The following is a 13,087-nucleotide window of genomic DNA, read 5'->3' as shown; positions in this document are numbered from 1 at the left end:
CCATTGAATGAAAAATTCTAACGATGAGGCCCATCAATCTCTGCTTTACCAAGCCCTCTGGGTGTTTTTGAGGCACACCAAAGTTTAAGAACTACTGCTTAGCATGATAAAGGTGTGTTTCTCATTCACCTTGCATGAACATTGTGCATTGTTCTACACCATCCTTACTTTGCCAGTGTAGGGAGCAGCCCCGAATTGGGACAGAAAAGAAGGACATGGTGAACCAAGGGCTAGCTCTTAAAATTTGGCCCAGAAGGTACATATAACGTTTATTCACATACCATTGTTCTCAGCAAATCTAATGCCAACAGGACAGAAACATAGTTATTTTGTCACCGAGTAGGGATATACATAGAGAGGGAAATAAGACTATTGTTTTAGGTTTATTTTTTTATTTCTCTCTAGATTTATAAAAAACAGTAATGCTTTGACAAACATTTTTAAAGGTCATGGAGCAACCATAATTTTCCCCATTGCTAACATTGCTTTGTTCAGCCTGTGTGGTTACTTTTATGGCCCCGTACTGCTGTGCGCGATGAGGACTGCCTGTATTTGGAAGAACAAGAATACAACCTACCCTGTGTTTTTTTTCCTCTCTCTGCTCAAATATGTCTTCTTAGAAAAGTTTTCCCACCTGCCTTATATAATATTGTCCTGTTCCCCCAACCCTCTGTCACTGTCTCACATTACTCTATTTAATTTTCTTCACAACACTTACATCTCGCTGAAGCTACTTTATTAGCTTAATTGTTCTGAATTTATTACCACATAAGCTTCATGGAAACAGGGACTTTGTCTATCTTTTTTTTTTTTTAATTTTATTATTTTTTTTATTTCAGCTTATTATGGGGGTACAAAAGTTCAGGTTATATAAGCGGAGGACTGTAGATTTTGTCTGTCTTTTTCATGGCTTTGTCCCCAGGGCTGAGGAACAGTGCCTCACACAAAAATGTTCTCTAAACATTTCTGGGATGTGAATTTGTTGACATCCCCTGAAAGGGAGCAGGGAAGCTCTCCCTGCTATTGAAGATGGAGGTGGGGCCCGCCCTGCGCCTGTGCCAGGAGCTGGGGAAGGCAGATAAGGAGGCCTCCAACCTGATGCCCACACACAGGGCCCAATATGGATTCGTGACTGCCGGGTGAGGAATTCAGCTTATTTAGGGAAGCTCTCAGCTCATAATTCCGCCCTGGCTTCTTCCTTCCCAACTTGGAGTACACCCAGCATTGGGAGGAGGCTTCTCCTACCCCTTCTAATGAGAGAGATCAATTCTTCCAAAGAAATGCCTTATTCCTGTCTCTAGAGAGGACAGCATTTGGGGAGACTTGACTCTCTGTGGCAGAGAATATAACATGGTTAAGGGAAACTAGAAGTTAACTAGCCCTTTCTTTCTCCAAAGGTTAAAATATGGGGATATTGTGAGCACTGAAGATTAACTGAATTATTATTATTATTATTATTGCTCATCTATTTTACACCACACTACACGTATGTTTTTTATTTAGTAATCACAACAATCTCATGAAATAAGTATATTAATAAACATAACCATTTTCAGACAAAAACACTTTTAGTTTCCGAGAGTTGAAGTGATTTACTCAAAGAGTTGACTTTAAGTCTAGTAATTTCATATTTTCATATACTTTATAGATTTTCAAGAAAGACAAATGGCTCAGAGGGGGGCAGTTTCTCCATTCAAAGAATGAGAAAGCCCTGCATGACAAAATTCTATGTCCAATAAATCACAATCATAGAATAATCATAAGAGTTACAAATTGTATCTTAGTCCTTTCTGCTATAAAGTCTTCATATTATCCTGAATAGCTGATGACTTTCCCTACTATACATTAAGGAAGCTGAAATTTATGGACACAAAGTGATTGAGGTTCAAAGCTTAGAAGGGTAGAAATTGGACCAAAGAAACTTGGGTTTGAATTATAGCTTCACCACTTATGGGCTACATTAGCCTTTCTTAGCTGCCTCCACCCCCACATGGCAGGCCCCTAAGGGCAGAGGTCTTGCACCTCACTACTGAGCGCATCTGAAAATTCAGAGGTCTTTGTGACAGATCCTGCTAATTACCTACTAACATCCATCCCCTCTGCACCCGAAGCTCTTCTGGAATATTAGAAACCAGTAAACGGTGAACAAGGAGTGGTCTAAGACAGCAATAGCTACTGAATTCCTCTTTGACTGTTACCACTCTGGGGGAGGTCAGATGACCTATTTCTGAACAATGAGATGAAAAAGGGAAGTTTCTGGAGACAATATGTTTCCGGTAGAGAATTTTTTCTGCAGCTGCCCTCCTTCTTTCCTGCTTGGGTTGCATAATCAACTTGTTTGATAAATATTTGTTGAGTTCCCACTATGTGCCAGGAACTAAACTAGCATCTCTAGAAACAAGAGTGAACAGACAAACAAATCCCTATCCCAATGGAACTTATTATAATGGAGGAAGGTAGACAATAAACTAGTTTCCAAAATTAACCTGTAGTAGATCAAGTGGTGAGAAGCAGGGTAGGCAGGATGGTGATGGGGTGATGTCTTCCACAATGTGGCCGGAGAAGACCTCTTTCATCAGGTGAACAGTGAGGAAAGGTTCCCAGATATTGGGTGTAAGAAAATTCTAGGTGAGCCAGTAATAAGGGCAACGTCCTTTAGGGAGTAGAATGATCAGCACATTGGGAAAATCAAGGGATCTGAGTGACCGGAGCAGGGAGAGCCAGGACCATGACCCACAGTGAAAAATAAATTTTATGTTGTGACCCAGTACACACACACACAAACACACACACACACACACATGCACACACACACTGAGTTCAAAGTTTCCCAAAAGAACACTTACCTTTACTACGTGCAATGCACTGTGACATTGTCTATTATATTTTATTCTATTTTATTAAAAAATTTCGGTCATGACTATCTAAATTGACTACATAACTTTCTAGTAGGTCAGAACCCACAGTTACGCTGAGATGGGCGAGAGTGATAGGAATTAGGATGAGAGAGGCAATGGCAGGGAGAACAGGCGTTTTGGGTTCTGGAAAAGGACTGAGTGAGTAGAAAGGCTACGGGAACCTTTGGGGGGTAAGGAGTGATTTGGGATTTTAAAACATGACTCTGGCTGCTCTTTGGAGAACGTAATGTAGCAGGGCAAAGGTAACACAAAGAACAGAAAGATGTGATTGCAACAGCCTGTGTAGGAGATGACGGGGGCTTGGACCAGAGGGGTAAGAGAAGAAGTGCTCGGAAGTGGCTTGATCGTAGGTTTATTTCAAAGGTAGATCCAGCAGGTTTTCTGATGGATTGGATGTAGGGTGATGAACGTAGGGACCAAGGATGATTCCAGTGCTTTGGATCTGAGCAACTGGAAGAACAGAGCTGTCCTTTACTGAGAAGGGTCAGACTGAGGATGAATTAGGTTTGGGGAAGGGGGTGAGATCAAAAGTTCAGTTTGGGGCATGTGAACTTTGGAGACATCTAAATGTAGGTGTCACAAAGTCGGTTTTATATTTGTGTCTGGAATTCAGTGCTAGAGACATACATTTTTGAGTCGTGAGTTTATAAATGGTGGTTGAAGCCCTACTGGGTAATATCAGCTAGGAATTGTGCAGCAAATACAGAAAAATGAGGCCTAATTCCTGAACCCTGAAACATGCAAACTTTGGATGTTGCACAGATGAGGAGAAATCAGCAGAAGGGACTGAGATGGAGAGACCGTCAAGGTGAAAGGAAGCCCAGGGGCTGGTGGAGTCCTGGCAGCAAAGCCAGAGCGTGTGTCACAGGGAAAGGGTCGTCCTGTCAACCAAACGCTGCAGCTGGGTCGAGTAAGAGCAGGCACTGAATATCAAACGTGGGGTTAGGCAATGTGGAGGCCCCTGGGGACCTTCAGGGAGCAGTTTGAGTCGGGCTGTGCAGAGAACAGCCCCACTGGATTGGGTTCCAGGAACAATGGCAGGAGGTGGAGGAGAGATGGGGTGTGTCTCGCTGTACAGGAGAGCAGAGAAATGGGTGGCGAATGTGAGGGAAGGATGTCATCTTTGCAGCTGTGGCAGTTTCTTTCAGCAACAAGGAAAGGCCAAGAAAGCTTCACAGACTTTGGTCAGAGACCTTATATTGATGGGGGCTGACTTTATTAAGTAAACAGTAACTACTCTTAGCTTGAAGCTACCAGTCAAGCAATCTATTACTTGTAACCAAATGCATCCAGCAGAAACGGCACTAAATATGCTTTCACCAGACTCTCAGGTTCCTGGAAGCATGGTGCTGCAGTTTGGAGTGTGGGCATTGGAGTGAGCTCCTGATAAGCTGCTCACCAGCTGTGTGTACCCTCCAGCAAGTTCTTTAACATACAGGAGCCTCAGTTTCTTCATCTAAGCAATGGGTATTATAATTATTCTGAATCCATAGGTGCTATGGTCTGAATGTGTTCCCCAACACTCATGTGTTGGAAACTTAATCCTCAATGCAGCATTGTCGAGAGGTGGGGCTTTGGGGGAGGTGTTTAGGTTGCGAGGGCTCTGCCCTCATAAATGGATTCATGCCACCATAAAAAGGGATTGAGGGAGTGGGTTCCCTCTCTTGCCCTTCCACCTTTGGCCATGTGAGGCTGCAACAAGAGGGCCCACACCAAATGCCAATGCCTTGATCTTGGACTTTCAGCCTCCAGAAATGGGAGGAAATAAATTTCCATTCTTTATACATTACCCAGTCTCAGGTATTCTGTTAGAGCAGCACAAAACAGGCTAAGACAATAGAGCTATTTAGAGGATTAAATGCAGTAAGTCATAGAAACAGGTAAAACAGTGATTGAACATTGTAAATGTTCAGTACATCTAAGTAATTAGTATTAATTTCTATACCCCGACTTTGCACCTCTGGTTAAGGAAAATCCCTTCCTTACCCCAGTGTTTAGAAAACCTACAAAAAAGCTCAACTACGCCTCCCCTCCCCAGTCGGGCAGAGACCTCTGAACAAAAACGGCCTCAGGTCAACTTCTAGATCAGGGCCCAGGGCCCAAAGAGGAACTGCTGAGCTCCGAGTCCTGGACTCTTTTCTGCCAGAACAATAGGGCAGCCCAGCCCCCCTCACAGCTGTCTCCCTCCCTCCCCTGGCCCGCCTCCCTTTGATAGAGTTACTCCGTTGTTCATCATGCCACAATGGCCACCAGAATATCTGATTTTCCTGCGAGCCTCCTAAGTGTATTTACTGCTGAGCAAGGCTGCCTCTGAACAATTAAACCAAATGACGATTGTCAAGAGTGCTGGCAGTTCTTTGGCCTGTGATTGCCAGGCCGCACTTCCTTTGTAGGTTGGCACCTGGATCCACAGTGACCTGCCTGGCTCCCGGGCCCACTCTCTGATCCGCTGCAGCACAGGCTGTGTCGTCCCCAGTGCAGGCCTGGCTTGCTCAGGCTCTGGCACTAACTGGCTTCTGCACCCGAAGGGCAAAGAACCTGCCTGGGGATGTCACCGTGACCTGTGCGCCAGTCCCACCGCGAGCAGGACTCCCGTTTCTTCCGGCCGGGGAAATTGCACTTCTCTTTGCAGTTCACATCTGTCTTGTCATCTTCTTCCTGAATCCCTGCCCAGACTCTGCCATTCTCCATTCCCCAGCTGGGGCCCCCTCACCTCTACCTTCAGCTCAGACTCCCCTGTCTTTATCTGAGCTAGGAAAGGAGCCGTGACAGGTGTCAGTCGAGTCCAGGCATTGCTTTAGACACTCTGTGCATTCTGTCCCTTTGATCTTGCATGTCAGCCATCTGAGGAAGGCCAAGGCAGGCAGGACCAAGGACTTTCCCAAAGGGCACACAAATAGTAAGAGGGAGGGTGTGTTTGAAGTCCAATGTGGGTTTTTAGGGTATAAGATGCACCCATATGATTCAACTCTCCTTCGTTTGCTTTCTTTTACCCCTCCATGCAGGAAGGAGTTCCTCATCCGCTTTGTAAATTCTGAAAAGCTGATTAGGCTCGGTGTACCAGTGGGTGGGGTGAGTACACATACAAGGTCAGCTCTCTCTCTCCTTTCTCTCTCTGTCCTGCTCTTTCTCTCCTTTCCAAACTTGAATGTTGTCATCTTTTCAGTCCCGAGCAGCCATCTGGTGGTGAACTTGGGGTTCTGGCCTGTGCGGTTGGAGTGGACCCCTCCTCCCAGGCTTCGGGTGAATGCTGCTTCCTTTGCTGGTTAAATTCTACCAGAGAGCTCTTCTTGTAGTTTTGGGCATAAGCTCAACTAATGATAACCTGAGTTTTCCCATTTGTCATTGTTCCTTGTGTGTCTGCCTTGGGAAAAAGCCAGCATGGCTGAATCTGAGTATTTTGGGGGTTCCAAATACCAAAACTTTATGATGAATTCCTGAACATCATGTCTGTCTGGCTTCAAACCGGTGCTCTGAATTTACACACTAAGTATAACACAGGCATTGAATGCAGTGCTAAAGGCCTTTCCCACCATCTAACAAAGCCCCGGCTCAGATAGGATCTCCTGTGTAGGATAAAATGGTAAGCATTTGCTCAAACATGCCTTTAATCTCCGACAGAAAATTCTATCCACAAACTTCCTCTGGATATTCTACAATGGCTTCAAATTTCTTATGTTTGGTTGAATAAAATACCATTACTTCAGTAATGGGAAGTACAAGGGCTTTTCAAAGAAATGTACTCTACAAGAAGTGTTCTTTTTATTTTTTTAACACCAGCAGTTGACTTTCAATATCAGATGTTTGAATTTGTAGTTAGGGATTTCTTTACCTTAGGCCCATACATGTCCGTAGCAGGAGAGAGAAGAGAGAGTTCAGGTTTATTAAAAGAACAATAAAACGTTTTTGAGAAGTTGTTCTGTGTTGGGTTGGTGGCGTGGAGAAAGAGGAAGTGGTAAATCTGAAAGAGGTTGCACTGCATCTCAAAGACCTCTCCCTCTGCAGAGCCTGAGGCATTGCCTGTCCATATTGCGATTCCCCTCCAAATTCGGCCCTGAGGTCACCCTAACAATGCTCACACTGATTCACCCAATCCACCATTCCTGTGCACTCTGGGACGCCCCTAGCATTTGCTTTTCTGCACCCCATCCATCAAACTCAACTTCCGGAGGGATTTAGGGTAAGCTCTACTCCAGCCAGATGCTCACCTTGACTCTGGGATAAAGATTCTGGCCTGAGTCCAGATCCTGCTGCCTTTCAAAGCTTGGAAAGGAAAGTATAGTGCGAAAATTTTAGTTGTACCTCAGCCCTTCCAGTCCTTGACCTTGGGTAGAGCATTATTTAGGGTAATATTGTGTGGTATAACAAGAAAAACACCAATCTAAATGACCCACTGTAGTAGGTGTTTATTTCTTGTTCACGGACCAGTTTGATATTTGTGCTCCTGGTTATTAGGTGGCTTCTCATGCTATGATTCTGGGGATCTGCCCATCTTGGGGCTCCACCTTTTCCTAGGCTCCCCCAGTCCTCTTCACTCAGCCTACATATGGGGAAATAGAAGGTGAAGAAGGTATAACCATGTGTTAATCAACTCAGCCTGGAGGTGACATGCATTCCATCAGCGAGATCTTGTCACAGGGCCCCAACCAGATGGAAGGTGAACTTGAAAAAGGTGAACTTTGGCTGGTCAGTTACTTTTAAGCAATAACTTCTACTATTGAAGAGATAACAGCAATCTTTGGTGGGTGGTTAGCTATCTCTAAACCTCCCTAAGCCTCCATTCCCTTATCTGAGAAATAGAGCTTCTAGAGATGTTAAATAAATTATCCAAGGTCTCACGGTTGATAAATGAGGAGGTTAATACTAAAAGAAGTATCTCTCAGCCCACATTCCACATTGTTCCTACTATACCTCACAGTATCAAAATAACTTCCCAGATCCACATAGACGACCTCCTCTCCATTTTCTCTTCCCATCCTAATATAAATCTTAGGAAGGACCATCGTGAGTTGACCAACATCCAGCTGTCTTTATAAAACAACAAAATAGATTATGAGATTTTGTAGTGGATTGATAGTAGTTCTCCAAAATTCATGTCCATCCTGAACCTCAGAATATGACCTTGCTTGGAAATAGGGTCTTTCCAGATATATTTAATTCCAGATATCAAGGTGAGATCATCTTTGGTTTAGGATAGGCCCTAACGTCCAACAAATGGTGTCCTTCTAAGAAAAAGAGAGGACAGAGAGAGAGAGAACAAGGCCACGTGAAGACAGAAGCAGAGACTGGAGTCATGCTGCCATAAGCCAAGAAATTCCAGAAGCCACCGTAAGTCAGAAGAGGCAAGGGAGACCCTCCTCTAGAGCCTTCAGAAGGAGGATGAGCCTCCTGACACCCTGGTTTTGGACTTCTGGCTTCCAGAGCTGGAAAAGTTTGTGGTAATTTGTTACAACAGCCATGGGAAACTAATACTAGCCCTTCTCAGGAGCACATGGGGGCCTCTTTCATCTCACTCAAAGGAGACTTGAGAACAGGAAATCTCTAAAGCAAGAGGCCTTGTCCTCAGGCACAGAAAGAACAGCATATATGTTCAACCCGTGACAAATCCTGTCTATGTCTGTGATGCTATCATGTGAGGAATTTGCTTTATTTGGTACCAAAACTTTGGGAGCCAATCAATTCTTTAGGCTCTGGGTGCAGGATGTTCTACATGTCCTTGTACTGTAGCACTTCTGCTGTAGCTGAAAGATCATTCCCTTGGAGTCAGACCTGAGTTCAAATTCTAGTTCTGTCATCAACTCTTTATGTGACCTTGGGCCAGTCAGTTAATTTGCTCACAAAGTTGCACAATATCTACTTTTTCCTTGTAGAATTAGATAATATAATACATGCTAAGCATCCACCATAGTGTTAGCACAAAGTAGATGATCAAACTAGTGAATACTATCAGGTTTTTTCCTGCTATTACCACTTATCCAGGCCCCTGAGTTTAGCTTTGGGTGTGCTCTTAACCTGTTTGCAATAGCTTTTGGAATTGTAAACTCCGTATGGTGAAGGATCGTGTCTATCCGGGTCACTGTTATATCCGTAGCACCTGACGATATTGGTGGGATAAATAATTGAATTTGCCTTGTCCCTAATTTAAGTTCTTTGAGACTAGGGGTCCCATTCTCTTATTTATTTTGTATTCTTTACAGGACTTTCTTCGATCAGCTGAGTGAGTACTATTTTGACTGAATTATTATGAAAATGAGTGAGAATGGAAGGAAAGGTCTTTGGGTCCAAAAATAGAAAAGCTTGAGATGAATGCATTTGGGGTCTTTTAATTGTTGAGGATGTCTGGTTCTCAGAATCAGAGCGCTTCGTTATCTTTTTAACTTATACATGTATAGATTTATGAGAGTCTGTTTCAAGGAATGTATTCAGGATCATTGACTCTGAAGAAATTGTGAAGTGCAAAGCATTTGCTCTTTGGAAGAACAGATTAAAAGGTCAGTGCTTTTAAAGACAGTAAAATAATGCTTGCTTTCGTGCACCCTCTCTCTCTCTCTTTGAAAACTCTCTGGGAAGAAAAGTCCCAGAACACAGAACTTGCTGGGACAGAGTGAGCATCTCAGGACGCACCGTTCCCAGAACCTCAGGTCTAACTTCCTCTGTCCTGGAGCCCTACCTGTCCCCAGGTCTGTCTTTCCCACTAAGTCGCCTGCTCCTGTCCACCTAAACGTGCCCTCTGGCCACCATGGAACATGGCAACAGTGTAAGAGGGCTCTGACTGCTTGACAGCTGCTGGTGGGGAAAGGGTGGGGCTTCCTCACTGGCTAACCAGGCAGACATGAGGGTAGTGAAAATCTCTGAGTTGGTGTGAGTTGAGATTTGTCTCAACAGCACTTTCCCAGCTTCAAAAGAACAATGCATGAGCAAACATCTCCTGAGATCTTACAATGTGCCAAACACGATGCTGAACATTTTACACCATCTCTTTCATTTAATCCTCATAATTACCCACTCAATTAGGTACTATCAGTATTATCATTCTCAGCTTTACAGATGGGAAGCTGGGGCTCAAAGAGGTTAAGTAACATGCCCAATGTTGCATAGCACAGAAGGGCAAAGGCAGACCTTGAACCCAAGTGCTGCTTTACTGTGGGCACTGAGAAGAAGGATGGAGGACCTCTGTGCCCTAGAGACCCCAATACAGATGGTTTCACATCCCGTACAGTGGTTAAAATGGAGGAATAAAAGAGCACTCCATCAGTGTCCTATAGCAATGGGATAAGGAGTAAATCAGCACCAATCAGTGGGAATTGGTCAATAACTTCACTTCTTTACTTCGTTACTGACCACAAGGTTGTTCTCAAATGTCTCCATTAGTTAAGCACACTTGCCGTGGACTATCTTTAATATCTTCGCCTTGTCTCTCTGGTCCCTACAGTTGGAGCCACCTTGACCTCAAGCCCAACTGCAATAAGGGGGGCGGTCAGAGAGTCAAAGCTGAAAATTTGGGGGACTCAGCATCAAGATTTTTTCTGTTTCAGCTTGGAGTCCAAGTTCCAGGACATTGACTTCTGAATCTTCGAACTTAGTCTTCCTAGAACAGTTGCCCTTGATATGATTTAAACAATTCTGGGATAGGATCCTTGAACAACTAATTTACACCTTGTTCACTGATGGTTTTTCACCTGGGTCCAAACTCCTCACTGGCCACATTCAAATCCTTCTGCAAGCTAGCAGTTCTACTTCTCTACAATCCAAACAAATGTACATTGAGTTCTCAACCCATGCTGTGGGTGGGAGCTGACCTTACTTCATGCTGGTAAGATCTAAGATACAGCTTCAGGGTTAAAATAGAACAGACTTCTTGAGTCTTCTTGGGGTTAAGCTCATCTTAGGGCAAAGGTCATTGCCCTGTTCACCTTGCCAGAGGTCTTCACATGGGAGTTTCACTCCAAGTCTCAGCTAATAAAATCCAGGGTTACTTTGCTTTCATTTGCTGGGCACTGTCCTCTGAATATTTATCCATCAAGGGCTTAGCCAAGTAATTATTGATCATGAACAAAAATTAGAAAGTCAGCATGACACAGAAGTTAAGAACATGACTATGGAGCCAGACTGTCCAGATATAAACCCTGGTACTCTCACTCACTAGCTGTGTAACCTTGGTTTCTTCATCCATAAAATGGGGACAATATAGGTACCTACTTCATAGGGTACTAATACTTTCTCATGGCTTTTTGTGAGGATTAGGTGAGTTATTTATGTCAAATGCATTTAGGGCAGGGCTTGGCACATGGTAAATAGTCAACAAATGTTAAGATATTATTATTGTCGGCATCATGGAATTTTTAACTAGAACTTAGAATTCTAATTTGACCTGGCTCATAGCTTGTTTGCTCTTACGAGCTGTGTAACATTCCCTAAGTTATTCAACCTGTCTGAGACCTAGTTTCTGCTCACTTGTAAAATGAGGCTAAATGCTACACCCTTGCTGCACTTTCTTCCTCCCGTCATGCCTCCGGGTTTGTGCTTCATCATCCTCCCTCCTAGTTAAACTGCACCTTCAGGAAGTGCCAAGCTGACACCAGAGTGTGAAGCTCCCACCCACCTCACCCAGAGCCCCCTTCACATCCTGGCTGCTGCCTGTGCCCCGGGAAAGGCCTTGCAGATAACAGTGAGAAGTTCGGGATTTATTTTGGGGCATCCCAGCCTAACACCGCGTGACGGTTGGTGGTGATGACTGGTAAGATAAAGAAGGTTCACTGTGGTAAGAAGAGGTAAGATGTTTAGAAACAGGAGAGGGAGAGAGAGTGTGGAGACTAAAAGGGAGAAGAGTGTTTGATGAAGGAGGGGGCATTTGCCTCTCACACGTTTATCTCTGCAAGGATGTGACAGAGTCCTTTGCTACCCCCAACACTGATCACTGGTTTTGCTTCTATGTCTTCATGTCATTTTGAAAGGGAGATGCTGTATCCAGTAGAAATACCTGGAACCCTTTTGTTTCCAAGGAGATAACCATGGCCACGCATCTTCTGTTGGGCTAACAGGGGAAACGTCACAAACAGGCACTGGAGGAAACCCGAGCCCAGCTGGGGAAGTCAGCCAGCCTCCCTTTGTTATGAGAGGAGAGCTCCGGCCTCCGCAGCCCAGGTGCCCTGGTCAGCCGGGCTTACTTGATTTTCTTGCCCATTTCTTTTTTCAAGGGATCTCAGTCTGAGATCTGGTGTTACGACCTCAAAGAGTGCTAGTCTTGCTGAATAAGAGGTGGCAGCCCCTGCGTCAGGGTATCATGACTTCTCTGGAGCCACACGACAATTATTACCCTGGGTCTATTCCCACCATCGAGTCTCTAGGACCCCAGTCCCTTCCAAATCCTTCTGTGCTCTTCAGGAGTTCACAGGTGCCTCACAGAGGTTCCGCAGTGGCTGGGCCCACCATCCTCTCCCACCTCCTGGCACCTGCTATTTCCTGCCCACTTGATACAGAACACTAAGTGGTTTCTTTACCTGTGGGGGTCACCCTCTCTCTACCTCCCTGCCTCTTGGTTGCTGAGGTGAGATAACACTCTACCTCCTTAACAACTTTCTTCTGCTCCAAGTAATTACCTGCTTCAGGTGAATACCTGGGATTCACCTTCCATTTCACCCACACTGCCTTCTCTCACTAGGTTATAAAGCTTTGGCTCCTACCAACGATGCAGCCATGCAGCTGTTGCATCTGACGATCTTACTGGAACATCGATCTCCACTTTATCATACCACACTGTTCTCTAGGACTTTGGTTCCAACTCATTGATCATATCCACACCAAGTTCAATCTTGGCTTGTCTTTGACCCTTATTTGTTTCCTTGCTATAAGCTTCTATAAAACAAATCTCTCTCAAATTTCTTTTCCTATCAGGGATACCGACTGGGAGTTTATATGGTGTCTATGGTGATGTACTTAGGTGCAGTTTCCATGCAGCTCGGGACATGCTTATTTCTTCACTGCCATATCCCTGCTCCCTAGCAGAGTACCTGGCACCTCATATGGTCTCAGCACATCACGCTGAGTGAACTAAGTATTTTCCCAGATGTTCTTCTCCCTCTGATCATCCAGGGGACTCATTCTTACTACAATAGTCAAGCTAAGCCTCATCTCTTCCTGGAAACTTGCCCTCACTCCCCCAAACCTGA

Source organism: Lemur catta, chromosome 6 (assembly GCF_020740605.2).
Source record: "Lemur catta isolate mLemCat1 chromosome 6, mLemCat1.pri, whole genome shotgun sequence".
Lineage (NCBI taxonomy): Eukaryota > Metazoa > Chordata > Mammalia > Primates > Lemuridae > Lemur > Lemur catta.
Note: the sequence above shows the minus strand (reverse complement) of the source record.